At 45.2% G+C, this 13229-nt stretch overlaps 1 long non-coding RNA gene and 1 other non-coding gene across 2 annotated transcripts in view; both read right to left on the reverse strand.

Moving 5' to 3' along the window:
- The window catches only part of LOC134945550 (uncharacterized), a 44117-nt gene extending 31294 nt beyond the window's left edge, over positions 1 to 12823 (reverse strand). The window contains exons 1-8 of the long non-coding RNA XR_010182131.1: positions 12530 to 12823; positions 7085 to 7184; positions 5780 to 5957; positions 5306 to 5412; positions 3912 to 3936; positions 2814 to 2885; positions 2572 to 2646; positions 1379 to 1432 (exon numbers count right to left, since the gene is read on the reverse strand). This is a non-coding gene — a long non-coding RNA (uncharacterized LOC134945550). The remainder of the gene's footprint in view (positions 1 to 1378; positions 1433 to 2571; positions 2647 to 2813; positions 2886 to 3911; positions 3937 to 5305; positions 5413 to 5779; positions 5958 to 7084; positions 7185 to 12529) is intronic.
- On the reverse strand, positions 10897 to 11087 carry LOC134946668 (U2 spliceosomal RNA). The gene has a single exon (XR_010182318.1). It is a non-coding gene; the product is annotated as a U2 spliceosomal RNA (small nuclear RNA).
- Positions 12824 to 13229: the final 406 nt, after the last annotated feature.

Genomic DNA, 13229 nt, shown 5'->3' on the forward strand with positions numbered 1-13229 from the left:
TTCTGTAATCGATTTATGCTCAGCATTTTTCTCTGTCCCTATACATCCAGACAGTCAGTACTTGTTTGCGTTCACCTACAGAGGACAGCAGTACACCTGGACCCGCCTCCCAATGGGCTTTACTGATGCCCCTGCCATATTTGGCCAGGCATTGCATGAGGAATTAAGCCACTTTTTACCACCAGGTGGCTCCACCCTCATCCAATATGTGGATGATCTCCTGCTCTGTTCACCATCGCTGGAGGTATCTGAACTAGATACCAAAGCACTACTCTGTTTCTTAGCAGAAAAAGGACACAATGGGGTATATGCAATTAGCGGCGAATCGCGGCAATTTTTCGCCCGTTTTTTAATTCAACACAATTTGACCGTCGAATTCCGGCAAGTGGGTGCCGGAATTCAACATATTCAATAAAAAACGGATTCGACAGTCCCGCTGTCGAAAAACGGCCGATTTGACGGATTTTGATCCGATTTTTAAAAAAACGGAAAAAACGGTAAAAAACCCGGAAAAAAAATTGCGCTGGGTCCCCCCTCCAAAGTATAACCAGCCTCGGGCTCTTCGAGCCGGTCCTGGTTCTAAAAATCCAGGGGGAAAAATGACAGGGGATCCCCCGTATTTTTAAAACCAGCACCGGGCTCTGCGCCTGGTGCTGGTGCAAAAAATACAGGGGGACAAAAAGAGTAGGGGTCCCCCGTATTTTTTACACCAGCATCGGGCTCCACTAGCTGGACAGATAATGCCACAGCCGGGGGTCACTTTTATACAGCGCCCTGCGGCCGTGGCATTAAATATTCAACTAGTCACCCCTGGCCAGGGTACCCTGGGGGAGTGGGGACCCCTTCAATCAAGGGGTCCCCCCCACAGCCACCCAAGGGCCAGGGGTGAAGCCCGAGGCTGTCCCCCCCATCCAAGGGCTGCGGATGGGGGGCTGATAGCCTTGAGAAAATTGAAAGAATATTGTTTTTTCCAGTAGTACTACAAGTCCCAGCAAGCCTCCCCCGCAAGCTGGTACTTGGAGAACCACAAGTACCATCATGCGGGAGAAAAACGGGCCCGCTGGTACCTGTAGTTCTACTGGGAAAAAAATACCCAAATAAAAACAGGACACGCACACCGTGAGAGTAAAAGTTTATTTCACACATGTCGACACACACATACTTACCTATGTTCACACGCCGACCTCTGTCCACTTGTCCAAGTAGAATCCACGGTGTACCTGTGAATAAAATTATACTCACCTCAATCCTGTTGGGATTTCTGCAATCAGGGTGCCACTTTCAGTCACCTAACCACTGGAATCATGACCACTGGTCACGCAAACCCAACCCATTGGTAGAACACGTACAGTACAGTACAGTACTGTAGATTACCTACTGGACTGGGCTGAGATCTCCTCCTCCTCTGCCTTCTATGCCACCATGATGATTTCTGAGTGGAATATAAAAAAAATTATAAACAAAGAAAGATAAGGCACATTTTACATCATTATTACAGTACTACAGTATTGTACAGTACTTTACAGTAGTACAGTGTTACTGGAAGTAGAGTACAGGAGGCAAAGAGACATTCTTAATAGGCGTACTGTAGAATGACCGTCCATTGGTAGGGGACGTACTGTACCTGCATTTAAAATACCAGCTGTTTGGATCTCGACATTCAGAATGCCGAGGCCGGAATCATAGTATGAATAGAGGGTTAGGGGGTAGTGGAGGAGGGTTTGGATACTGTACCTCACCCTGTTGGGATTTCTGCAATCAGAATGCCGCTACCTAAACCTAACCACCCATGCCTGCAGCCTAACCCTAACCCTACTCGCTCCCTATCATAACCCCCACATTAGGGATGCTGGTGCTCAGTATCCCTACGATGGCATCCCAAATGCAAAAATCCCAACAGGGATTCGTTAAGTACTGTATAGTACCCAGTGCTGAAAGTAAGGTGGTACAGAGTACCAGTAAGAAATTGGTGGTGGTATGCAGTACCATCAGCCCACCACTGGTGCATAATTTATAAGGGGCATTTTTGTGTGTGGGACATAAAATGGTGTCAGTAGCATAACTGTGTGTGGCATAATATGTAATTGGCATTACTGTGTGTGGCATAATATGTAAGGCATTACGGTGTTTGGGATACTGTGTAAGGGGCATTATTGTGTGTGGCATAATGTGGCCATGCCCCTATTGTCATGTATCAACTCCCCTAGTTTTGTGTGACCACACCTATTTTAATTACCAGTAACCCTAAGAAAAAATGTCTACTTGCACCATTGATTCTGTAGTACCCCCCTCCCCTCTAACACGAAAGTTCCCTCTCCTGCAGCCTAAACCTAAACCTACCCATTGGTGCTTAACCCTAAGTCCCCCCTGGTGGTGCCTAAACTTAACTCTCCCTTCCCTGGCTGATCTCCCACCCAATTGAAGCCATTGTCGCCACCATTTTCAGGGGTGTATGGATTCCAGCACCGGGATCTCAACCTCCGGGATCCCAAGTCATGAAAGTTGCACCCGAATTCTCATTAAACAATACCACTGGGAAGCGAGGCAGAAATCAGAGCGTAGTGTGCTTACCGGATGAGATGGGGCCTGGCGGGGCCTTCTCCTCCTTGCCCTGAGGTGGGTGCGGGCTGGCAGGTGGTGATAGTACTGTGAAAAAAAAAAACAGTACCGTAAATGAAGCTGTCAATTTGTAACATGTACTGTACAGTATCCAGGACACATGAACAGTAGTGTTAGGGTGACAGTCAGACCAGAATTCTCATTACACAATACCACTGGGAAGCGAGGCAGAAATCAGAGAGTAGTGTGCTTACCACCTGAGCTGGGGCCTGGTGCCTCCTCCTCCTGGGCCTGGGGTGGCTGCGGGCGGGCAGGTGGTGGTGGTACTGTGGAAAAAATAACAGTACCATGACGCTGTAGTGTATAAATTATACAGTATAAAGTATACAGTATATACAGTATGGTATAGTACTGTATACAGCTGCACACTGAAATGTGTTGTGCTACAGTATATACAGTAAGAAATAGTTAATAAATAAATATATACAATATACAGTACAGTATATACAGTACTGTATACAGTATATATTTTTTTCTACAGTATATACAGTACAGTATACAGTAAATACAGTAAAGTATGTACAGTATCTCTCCTTCCTACCACACACAGCCCACAGACTGTTTCATGCATTGCCAGCCCTCCCACACCATCCTGAAGCCCTGTATCCCCCTTACCCTGGGGAGAAACTCACCTCCCCTTGCACAGCACTCCCCAGTATCCAGACCTGAACATGGCACAGCAAAAGAGGCTGGCACAGGCCACAAGAATCCTGCCCAGTGCAGCTGCTGCCATGTCCTATAACTGCCTGTAACAGAGCTGGACCCGGAAAAGCAGGCACACGCCCCTGTCGTTGGACATGATCACTTTGAAATAGACTCATACAGTAGTAACATACTGTACTGTACTGTTTCTAATAAACATAATGGTCCAACTAGGGTGGACAAGATATGAATCATCGGGATCCTGACCTAAAATTGTCCGGGATTCAATCCTGGGATTGCCCAGCAACCTCATTTTTTATATGCCAGCCAGCACTGAGCGTCCTCAGGAGGCTGAGATGTTGCCTGGCTCCCCCTGCTCACCTTCCCCTGACTCCAGCTCCATGAAGGCATAGGTGACGCTGTGCAGCCTGCCACCCACCAGACTCCACCGCCGTCCTGCACCTCCCGTCCACTGGATCTCACAGGACGTGTCCTACCCTCCCTCCTGTCCAGATTGTATTGAGTTATCTTGGCTGGTCAGGGCAGAGGGGGTGGGGCACATTGAAATACTGTATAAATCACAATTGTACAGTACTGTACTGTACTTAACTTGACAATACATACAAGCTCTGCGGCGCCGCCTTTCCCACCTTGTATGGCGCTGTTTAGCCACCCCTGTAAAAAAAGAAATACAGTATACACATCAATGGAATTGTTCATTCTAGTCAGGGTTGGACTGGCCCACAGGGGTACAGGGGAAACCACAGTGGGCCCCACTGCCTGAGGGCCCACTCTTTCTTCTAGGGATCAGGTTACAGACTGTGCACTTGTGTTATACATGATAGATATGTGTTGCATCACACTGCCCAAGAGAACTGTGTATTTCAATCCTCTGTGGAGTCTGGCCACACCCGCTTTGTAGGCTGGTCACACCCCTAAGTATGGGCCCCTATCACTGCATTCCCCCAGTGGGCCCTTCATGCCCCAATCCGACACTGATTCTAGTACCCTGCACCTAATCACTCAGGAGGGCATACAGTAGTGTATTTTACTGTCTTAATTTTTTTTAAATGTGACATTACACTACACAGTACAGTAGTACACTGATTACATTAGGTCCAGGCATAGGCGTGCGCAGCACATTTTATTAGGGGGTGCACGACTGGAGTGGCGTGCCTAGACCCGCTTACTGGGCGTGCCTAACCCCGCCTACTGGGCGTGCCAGCACCATATATTAGCAGTCAAAGCAAACTAAATAATACAGGGAATTTGTACCAGTAAAAGAGGATTCCCACTTATCCAGGTTCAAGTGTATATATGTGTGTGTCTGTGTACTTATACACACATATATACAGCATAGTACATTGGTTCTCAAACTTTATTTTAGTCGTGGCACCCTAAGCTAAATGCATTGCTAAATTTAGAAAGAAATATTAAATTAATTTAAATTGTCCTTAGGTGTAATTGTGCGATGATGGACAAGATTTGCTTCTGTTTGGCCACATATTTTATGACTGGCAGCCACCAACACTGGTTTTGACCATTACATTGACCATATATAATTTGAATTGGTCCTGGACCACCAACCCAGGGCACCCCTGCAAGTGTCCTGAGGCACCCCAGGGTGCCACGGCATACAGTTTGAGAACCACTGGCATAGTACATAGATTCGGCACTCACAAGTTGATTTAAAATGTTATTGTTCCGTTGTCATCCTCATAAGCAGTGTATCACCACAATAAACAAACAAACAAAAAAAAGCAGGCAGCACTCAGTCCCAGTTTCATCAGGCTGTGTCCCCTGAAAAGTAGGGAAAAAATGTTAACTATTAAGAATACTCTGAGTGTCACCTGCTGTCCATTTGGATATTGTTGTGCTACGCTATCAATTCAGAACACGAATATACAGTTTGTCTGCTCCGGTGCCCTTCCTTAAATTCAACGGAAGGCTTATGGAAAGATATGGCACACTCAGAGTCTCATATCCACCACCAGACAACATTTCAGGACAACGTCCTCTTTTCAAGAAAGAACATGAGCCTTACCTTAATGTAGGCTTGCAAATCTTGTGCCTTCTAGTCTGCCGTGCGTGAATGAGCCCCAACGGCGTCCCGTGGAGATAATGTGACATGTGCTGACCAGGCTGTATACTCTGTACAGATAGTGTGACAAAAATACACTGACATAAATAACTAGAAATACCTACATACATGGAAGAAAAAGGTTACAAAGACAGACGGTGGAGAAATATTTCATGAGAAAGAAGAGATTGGAGAGAGGGTCGAGAGAGAGAGAGAGGGAGGGTCGAGAGAGAGAGAGGGGGAGGGTCGAGAGAGAGAGAGGGAGGGTCGAGAGAGAGAGAGGGGAAAAAAGGGAAGTGACACAGAGGGTTGAGAGAGGGGGCCTGGGTAGCGAGAGAGGGGGTACAGGTGGTTACTGTGTACCTCGTTTTGACCCCGTACACCCAAGTACAAGCATCACTGCGTGTGCCCCCCTTCAGTACAAGAGGAACTGGGTACCTTAGGCAGCGGCGGTTGCCCCTTTCAGCACTGGCAGCAGCGGTTCCCCTCTTCTGGTTTCCATTGGATTGTGACGTCGGGCAACAGCATCAGAGAGAAGAAAAGGTGAGAAGAGGCGCTGGATTGGCTGGACCGCCTCCTCCTGCTAGTACTGTGTTGACAGTGTTGCTGCATGTCCCTTCAAAAAAAAAAAAAAAACAATGAGGGAGATAGATATATACACAAACACACAGAAAATGAATGGGACTTCATATTCCATAACATTAAATATACCTGGGTGCCTTCAGTAATATAGTCAGTGAAAGGTTGCGGCACTCACAGGTCTCGTAATCCATAAGCAGGTTATAGGCTTATTCACCTCACATAAGCAGGACACCCCAGTCCATATACAGGTCAACATTTCATTACATAAAATTTTGTATGTCTTGACAAAATGTAATGCAATAAAATGAAACTTTGACCTGTATATGGACTGGAGTGTCCTGCTAAGATGAGGTGGACAAGTATATAACATGCTTACGGATTACAAGACCTGTGAGTGCAGCAGCCTCTCACTGATCTATATATCTATAGTAGAGAGAATATATGAAGCAATCAGTAGTTTACCGAGTGCACCTATAGATTATAGTCTAAAGGTGCACTCAGTAAACTACTGATTGCTTAGCTAAAAAAAAACCACACACACATATACAGACCCTCCAACATGACCCGCTCCACTAGGTACAAAATGCTCTGTTTCTGGACTTCCCTCTTAATTTATGATTTCCATCACCTGTGTTGAACTAGTTAAATGATAAGAAAGCTGTTTCTTCACAGGTGATGGCAATAATAAATTAAGAGGGAAGTTCAGAACCAGAGCATTTTGTACCTAGCGGGACGGGTCATGTTGGAGGGTATGCATATATATATATATATATATATATATATATATATATATCATACTTGCCTACCTGACCCTCTCCATGAGGGAGAAAATGCTCTGTTCCTGGACTTTCCTGGTAATGTATGATTGCCAGCACCTGTGGTGAGCTAGTTAATTGATAAGAAAGGTGTTTCACCACAGGTGATGGCAATCATACATTACAAGGAAAGTCCAGGAACAGAGCATTTTCTCCCTGATGGAGAGGGTCAGGTAGGCTATATATATATATATATATATATATATATACCATCGTACTGAGGGCACCCGGGCAACTACTCTGTGACATCTAAGAAGTGCCAGACTAGACGCTGCAAAGCTTCTGGTCAACGTTTCAATGCATAAGCATTTTCATCAAGATAACAAACATATTCACAAACACTCACCTATATAGTGCACCCATCACCACGAATCTCCTGCCGGGTCTACGGCGTCTCCCGCTGTCAGGCGTCGGATACGGACGTCACCACAGTGCCCGTATCCAGACTAACAATAATACATAAACAAATACAAATGTTTCAATGTTGACAGCGCTAATTATATCATAAATGCTCAGTAACATTAATCCACTGAGATAAGAATCCATTTTATGCATAATAGCTAACATTAAAATATGCGGAGGCGGCGCTATGCATTCTGGGAACAGTCAAAGCTTTTAGCCTGTTGGTGCCTCGGATCAAGATCCTACTCTACACTCCAATGTCATTCCCAGTGGAGCCCAGTGTACCCTGCAGCAGAAATAGGGATTTTTGTTTACTTACCGTAAAATCTCTTTCTCTGATTCCATCTGGGGGACGCTGCGCACTTACTAATGGGTTAGAGTGTGTGGGATTGGGAGTTTGGCACAGAACCTATAAAAAACTAACTCCTCCCCCCTCTAAACCCTCCCATCTCCTTCCTGCTCAGCAGATTACCTCAGTTAACGTTTAGCAAAGCCGGAAGAGGCAGAACAGAATATATATACGGGAGGGATCGCAGCGTCCCCCAGATGGAATCAGAGAAAGAGATTTTACGGTAAGTAAACAAAAATCCCTATTTCTATTTCATCCATCTGGGGGACGCTGCGCACTTACTAATGGGATTTCCCAAAGCAAGCTAATTAGAGGAGGGAGACACAGACGACATAGCAGTCTGCAAACTTTGATGCCTAACAGAGGCAGTCTCCAAACCAAAAGTATGAAAAACGGAAGAATTTCGTGAAGGTATGTACGGACGACTAGGTCGTCGCTCTACGCAGTTGCTCGACGAATACACCACTGTGAACAGCCCAAGAGGCTCCAACAGGTCGAGTCGAATGAGCCCCTAAGGAATCAGGAACAGGCAACGCCTAAGAAATCTAAGCCTGCTGAATAGCAGAATTAACCCAGCACATCACCCTGTTCTTATTGGCCAGCCAGCCACGCTTGGGTGCAGCAAACAAACCCAACAAGGTAAGAGTTAAGGTTTGAACAACAACCAATAAGGCCAATTACCGACCCGCCCCGGACAAGCCTGGGACGACACAAGAAGCCCAATGTGCTTAAGGAGAGGAAAAACCAATACAACTTGTGGTTTGTAAGTAAAACCACCCTAACTGCATAAACCAAAACACTGTAAGAGAAAAGAAACCGCAACTCAACCAGAGTCCAGAGGCCGGAAAGGAGAAACAGGAGCCATTCTGGAAAGTAAATTCTAGAGCAGAACCCAGTCTGCTAAGATAAGAAGACAAAGTAGTTCTGACAACTGTGTTGTAGAAAAGATAAGAGGCGGAAAGGACTAAGAACTCCAGCTGAGTGACCGTTAAATACACACAAACGATGACAAGTGTTCTGGCACTGTGATTGGTTAGAGAGCCAGAAACGTAGTAGGGCTTGATGACATTGTTTTCCACAATCACGCCGTCAGCGGCAGAATAGACAAAATCCCGGTGATGACGTAAAGGTTGAGAGTGGAGAGCTGGCCGAAAAGGTACCCTGTAAGGAGCCCTGGTCACTCTGGGCCATAACATTGCAGAACAGAGTCAACAGGCAAATCCGAAGCGGTCAAATGCGTTGAGGTACTCACTAGATGTTGCCAGAGGCAGAATAAATATGCTAGATGAAAGTGACAAGGAGCTGACACGGCGTCTACGATTGCCACAAGAGGATTCCCGAAACGATCACAGTACCAATGAAGCCCTGAGGTCTATGTCGGCTAGTTATAGACACACCAAAGCCAGAAATCCCTGTTGATTTCACATACTTTAAGGAAGAACAGCCTGAAGATTCAGGAAATCTGCTTCCCAGTTGCCCATTCTGGAACTGGAGATGACAGACACTGCCGGGATCCAAAATTCCGCCCTCTGCATATGTTAGATACTGTTCCGATGTCTCTCCAGCTACAAGTGTCACAGAACAATTGATATAGGTCACAGTGGATAGACCCTGTAGAAGACATTGAGCTGGAGTCAAGGCGTTGTAGATCGCCCGTAGATTGGAAGTGATATTTCCACTTCGGACATCAGTTTCATAGAAAACGCCAGAGTTGAAACCAAAAAACCGTAATGTCTGAAACTTTTGACTGTGGTTATGACCCTCCATGTCGAGACAGAATGAAGTCCTATAAGTTAGATCTGGATTGTGTAGCCCAACGAAAAGATCGACCAATGAAAATATCTTGGTATTTTAATAGAGAAACTAAACTGCTGCCTACGTAAACTCAATCCTGCCTGAGATTAATAACATTTAATCTGAGATTGAAGAAACCAGGCGGGAGACCGGGGGAATGGAGCCACCTATAAAATCACCACTGTCCTGCAGAGGAAGTGTATGTCTGACCCCTGAGTCTATTCTGGTCAGTAAATCCTGCACTCCGCCAACATTCGAGATACCAGGTATCGAAAAGAATACCCATGAATAACATCTTCTGCGAAGGAAGAAATCCAGAACTAAGGTCCGTTGTAGAAAAAAAGTGCATGAGACAGCTGCTTTTTTTTTTTTTTTAACAACTGACCCAAAATGGTAGCGATGCCCAGATGACGGAAAAAGGATTGGACTGAATACTCCTGTTAGATAGCGAACAGATTGCAATGATTAGAGCCCGTCTAAGATGGGCACTAAAGATTCTTGCTTGGTACGTGTTCCCCAAGATTCAGAATATATGTTCGTGATACAAATTCAGTACATCCAACGGATCAGTGGACTCTGAGAAAGCTGGTGTCCTCCCCACTGGGAACCAGACTGTCCGACTCCGTGGCCCCTGCAGAGGGCACATTGGAAGTCCGTGTTCTAGGCATACAAATGCCTCCCAAAAGAATACCCATTTTTCTGACATAGGTTAAAATACCCATTTCTCAGCTATTATCCTCAGGATGAGAACCCACGACCTGTTATACCGCAGGCATACACCTTACTGATAGAGTTACTTGCTCCCGCCTGCAAAGTACGCTTTAATTTGGAAGCAGAATTTTACGATTCGCAACCAAAATGAATAGAAGGGTGTCATAGCCAGGGAAAAGATGCAATAATAAATAGATAGGGAATAGAGCTTGAGAGACCAAAACAGTCAATGGATAATTTGAAAAGGATCAGCTGCCCCAAGAATGGATAACTTGCATAATGCAACCGGTTTAAAGATTCATGCATAAGCTCGGAGAGGGCGTAGGAATATTCCTGTCAGAATGAATACTAATATAATAACGGCCTCACCGTTGTCAATCTGTGGTGACTGTTAAGGTCACATACTGTACTTTAGTAAAGACAGTTGCCTTAGGCTCTCCCATGATGGATGCGTCCACTAATTATTAGTGGAACCTTCATTAGATCAGTGTCTTCATCAGCGAAAGGATAAAGAAATACTGTCTCTAATACTGAGAACACCGAAATTGAACCGAAAACAGTATGTATTAGAGACAGACACATTTCCCTGGAAATATAAACTATTTCATCAGGTGTGTAGTCAGACTTCCATCAACATTCTCTCACGTGAAGGAAGAGGTGGAAACCAAGAAATTCAGTAGATTATTTCTTATTTCTATCCTGAAGGATCCTCACTGACAGGATTTATCTCACCATTTTCTGTAGATGAAGCCTCTAAAACGCCTCTGAAGTAAAGGAGCTATATTGTCTGTCAAAGACCAGACTCGCTGCACAGTATGAACTGATTAAGGAGCTTTGCTCAGCCATTTGGCAAATCATAAGTACATAGTGTACAAGAAATAGAAATAGTCTGTCCTTGTTTTGAAAGGTGCATCGGTCCCGGAGGTACTGCAATACCGAGTCAATGCGTGGAGTGGACGGAGCAATCTCTTCTTCCATTTTTCTGTTCTAAACATATATTTAATACATGGCCCCCACATAGGGAACGTATCAGATATTAAACTGATAAGAACAGATACTACACTTGATCCTAGCCAAAAGGTCAAGTAGTGATCTTTTTACCAAGACTAGCGGCTAAGTAGTAAACAGAGTACCAGACCCATTACATTGACATATTGTAAGGAAAAATATACTCAAAGAATACCGGTATTTGTGGACCGGTCCTGGAACCCCCATCCCTGCAAGTGCAGGGAATATATATATATACATATATAACTTCACACAGTTAGGGGCATACACTGAACTGGAGGGAGGCAGGTTCAGGGGAAATTTAAGGAAAATATTTCCTCACAGAAGGGGTAGTGAACAAGTGGAACAGCCTCCCATGAGAGGTGACAGAGGCCAAGACTGTAGAGCAACTCAAACCTGCCTGGTATATTCATATACTTCTATGTAAACAAGCTCATGGCTTCAGTGCTGTGAGGCAGCAATGCTAACCACTACTCCATCTGTATTATTCTGGATTGAGATGTGTCTGGCCCACAGAGGCATAAACTGATCCCTGGAACCTCCCGGCTGCTCTGCAACTGGTGTCCTGGAGCATGGGGTACCTGTGTCCGTGCTACCTTTAGGAAGTCTGGAGCCACATTGTGCAATTTAATGTATATGGGAATCAAACCTGTGTTTAGTCTATCTTACTAATACACAGCATTAGCCCACAAAGCTATTGGAGCTCCTGTGTAGTAAACTACTGAACTTGTCGTTCCTTTAGGAGATTTGCTGTTTACAACCATGGAATATACAATGCCACAATCATAGCACACAATAATGTCTCATAACTCTGTGCTGTGGTCCAGCTCTACAGACTGAGCTATAATGCTCCTTTTATAACATGATGTAAACAACTGTTGTCAATTTAGAATAGCACAACACTAGTTAAGAAAAAATCCCTGCCTGTGTAATAAACAGGGTGAGGTAAAAATAACTCTATTACAGTGAGATTACCGAAATATATGTACTAAAGGATCACTAAAGAGCACTAAAGAATCCCTTAGAATAAACGAGCTCCAGAGCATATGAAAGGGCTGTGTTATACTTGCTGTTTTTGCTGCTCTCCGCCTGTACTAACAGGGTGAGACGCTGTGTTATGTGCAGCGCAGTATCCCCCGCTGACCTGACGGATGGTCTCTTGCAGAGATAGAAGATGGCGCCTATAGCTGAGTCCTGCCCCCACAGAGTGAGGACGGCGGCGGTAAGACGCTGTTGGGCGGGAGAACGGGGCGCGAACACAACATCCTCCTGCGTCCCGCCGCGGTACAGCCTCCCCACCCCCGCAACTGAGCTCCGTAAAATCATTGAAATGACTACCGCTGCTGTCTGACAAGACGCGGCTTCCATGAAATGAGCGGCGGAAGCGGGACTGAACCGCTCCGTCCGCTCTGAGCAGGGAGGGGGGTCCGCATACACCAGCGCTGCACAATAATAAATACAATTATTATAAATACCATATATGCAATAACAGCCCAACGCTGCCCAGGCAGGTTGTGGCTGTCTTACCAGTACAGTGCCTCCTAGGAAATCCATCCTGCATCAAGTAAGCCCCAGTGACTAATATTATGGTGGCTTCTTAGAGGCTCTGGGGAGTGGGAGACACATAACTAACTAACCCCACTCCTAGTATACGTGTCTCCTGTAAACAGGGACTAAGCACACATAAGTAAAATCAAAATAAACAACAGAAACCTAACTAAAATCTACACTGAAGGAATCTGTGCCTGTACTCCTCAGGCACAAAACTAAAACTGAGGTAATCTGCTGAGCAGGAAGGAGATGGGAGGGGTTAGAGGGGGGAGGAGTTAGTTTTTTATAGGTTCTGTGCCAAACTCCCAATCCCACACACTCTAACCCATTAGTAAGTGCGCAGCGTCCCCCAGATGGATGAAAGAGAAATATGCGCTGTCATATGTTGTCATTAAGTATAGTCTGACACCCATTGATCGAGATTCCCTGTATGTATTTGTGACATCTACGATGTGTGAGCGCACTTTAAAAGGAGGGCAACAGGGCCAGTATACAAACATTATTGGATGTATATAGTGAGTGCCGACCACCCAAAAAAAATACACAAACATATATATAAATATATATATATATACATACACACACACACACACAATTATAATAAGAATTTACTTACCGATAATTCTATTTCTCGTAGTCCGTAGTGGATGCTGGGGACTCCGTAAGGACCATGGGG

Source organism: Pseudophryne corroboree, chromosome 7 (genome assembly GCF_028390025.1).
Source record: "Pseudophryne corroboree isolate aPseCor3 chromosome 7, aPseCor3.hap2, whole genome shotgun sequence".
In the NCBI taxonomy this organism is placed as follows: Eukaryota; Metazoa; Chordata; class Amphibia; order Anura; family Myobatrachidae; genus Pseudophryne; species Pseudophryne corroboree.